At 55.6% G+C, this 2,500-nt stretch overlaps 2 non-coding genes across 2 annotated transcripts in view; both read right to left on the bottom strand.

Annotated features, from left to right (window-relative positions):
• Positions 1-681: 681 nt before the first annotated feature.
• On the bottom strand, positions 682-754 carry TRNAV-AAC (transfer RNA valine (anticodon AAC)). Its single transcript has one exon. It is a non-coding gene; the product is annotated as a tRNA-Val (tRNA).
• A 1,698-nt stretch (positions 755-2,452) lies between these two features.
• Positions 2,453-2,500, bottom strand: part of TRNAV-AAC (transfer RNA valine (anticodon AAC)) — a 73-nt gene continuing 25 nt past the window's right edge. Inside the window, exon 1 of the tRNA in view lies at positions 2,453-2,500. This exon is cut by the window's right edge and continues 25 nt beyond it. This is a non-coding gene — a tRNA (tRNA-Val).

Below are 2,500 nucleotides of genomic sequence, written 5' to 3' on the forward strand. Positions count from 1 at the left end.
AGCACTTTCTCCAACTGTGAAGGGGACTTTTTTCACTTCCTGAGTAGACTGGGCTCAGTGACATATGCCACCAAACCAGCCACTAGAAAATGCGGGTTTTGCAGCCGTGGGCCAGTGGGGGTTTAAGGGCAGGTGTGCCTGCGGCGTCCCTGGCAGACAGCTCCAGTTGCAAGGCAGCAGAAGAGAACAGGGAGGCTTGCCGGGAGCTGCATTCGGGGGCCCCCACGAGGTTTTCCGCAAGCCTTACACTCTGAAATGTGCTCAAAAAAATGGGCCCGGCTTGTCAGGAGTGGGATTTGAACCCACGCCTCCAATCGGAGACCAGAACACCCAGATGCAGGGAAGAGCTGCGCCTCTTGAGTCTGGCGCCTTAGACCACTTGGCCACCCTGACAGCTATGGGCAGGATTGGGAAAGATTCTTCAGTACCCAATGTCGCCAGGTGCCAGCGCCGGTTTTCATGCCCCGATCTCTGCATCAAAAGTACCCAAACACTCACTTAAGGACCCAGGGATGGCAGGAAACGCCCACTGATGGAGCCAGTGGACAGTTTGCAGGGTGCAAATAAGGGCTGGCCTCAGATCACTCATGGCGTAGTGCCGGCCTGTCCATACCTGTCGAAACCTGCATGCGGTCAAATGTGTCCGATTGACATTGTGGAAATAAAAAGAAACCAGCACCATGTTTCTGCCCGGTCTCGAACCGGGGACCTTTCGCGTGTTAGGCGAATGTGATAACCACTACACTACAGAAACAGCTCTGGTAGGCTGCGCTCTCGTGCGCTGGGACAGCTTTCAGTTGACAGGCTTTGTGGCACTGATGTCTCATGGGGCCCGCTGGTGCCTGCCAGGTGGCACACACCAACGTGAAAGTTTGGCGCAAGCCTGCGCCGGACCTACATGGCAGCACTCACAGCACCTCACACACAGGCTGCAGACACATACAAAAGACCAAGCTGGAAGCAACAGTGACGCGAGCCACGGCAGTCCCCACCTAGAAGGCATGTCCAAACCTTTATACATCAGCTCGCTGCCAGCGCATCATTACAAAGGAGGGGGAATTTCCAACACTGCCTCTTGGACCATGGGCTTAAAATCAGCCAACCATTGGCGATGGGCATCGAACCAGATACGGTCACGCACAAACTATTTTTGGGGGGGAATTGGGGACTCTGTGTCTTTTGTTTTCGGCGCACCAAAAAAAAGGGCTCATCCAGGATTTGAACCCGGGACCTCTAGCACCCACAGCGAGAATCATACCCCTAGACCAACAAGCCACCTCACTGGCGCCATGCCCCAGTCGCTCCACGGCCTGATCCCAGCGTGTCACGTGGCCTGCCCCTGGCGCGAGCGCAGAGGACTGAGCTGCCTCTCAAGCAGAGAAACAAGAAGAAGAGCGGCAGCCTTCGCTGGCCAAAGGCCATCTGCTGCTGCTCGATCGGGCTCGATCAGGCTCGATCAGGCGAGATATATGTGGCCGACCGGCTTAGAGCGCAAACCTGTGCTGCTCAGGGTGGGCAGCTTCCCAGCAGGAGGATGTGTCTTGAAAGCCGACAGAGGTAAGAAGGCGCACTCCCTCAGCCCGTTCCAACCTCTGGATTCCTGCGAATTTCAGAAGAGAACTCTGGGGCAGCATGGCTTCTGTCATCTCCCAACAGCCTCTCTGTCCTTGCTATGTAAATACCTTTACAGCCCCCTGGACTGAGCATGTCTGTTTTTTTATTTTTATTTTGCTGAGGTGTGGTGCCTTCAACGACCGACAGGTGGCAGGAGAGCACTTTCTCCAACTGTGAAGGGGACTTTTTTCACTTCCTGAGTAGACTGGGCTCAGTGACATATGCCACCAAACCAGCCACTAGAAAATGCGGGTTTTGCAGCCGTGGGCCAGTGGGGGTTTAAGGGCAGGTGTGCCTGCGGCGTCCCTGGCAGACAGCTCCAGTTGCAAGGCAGCAGAAGAGAACAGGGAGGCTTGCCGGGAGCTGCATTCGGGGGCCCCCACGAGGTTTTCCGCGAGCCTTACACTCTGAAATGTGCTCAAAAAAATGGGCCCGGCTTGTCAGGAGTGGGATTTGAACCCACTCCTCCAATCGGAGACCAGAACACCCAGATGCAGGGAAGAGCTGCGCCTCTTGAGTCTGGCGCCTTAGACCACTTGGCCACCCTGACAGCTATGGGCAGGATTGGGAAAGATTCTTCAGTACCCAATGTCGCCAGGTGCCAGCGCCGGTTTTCATGCCCCGATCTCTGCATCAAAAGTACCCAAACACTCACTTAAGGACCCAGGGATGGCAGGAAACGCCCACTGATGGAGCCAGTGGACAGTTTGCAGGGTGCAAATAAGGGCTGGCCTCAGATCACTCATGGCGTAGTGCCGGCCTGTCCATACCTGTCGAAACCTGCATGCGGTCAAATGCGTCCGATTGACATTGTGGAAATAAAAAGAAACCAGCACCATGTTTCTGCCCGGTCTCGAACCGGGGACCTTTCGCGTGTTAGGCGAAC

This window comes from Ambystoma mexicanum, chromosome 2q, assembly GCF_040938575.1.
Source record: "Ambystoma mexicanum isolate Mex_15411 chromosome 2q, UKY_AmexF1_1, whole genome shotgun sequence".
NCBI lineage: Eukaryota > Metazoa > Chordata > Amphibia > Caudata > Ambystomatidae > Ambystoma > Ambystoma mexicanum.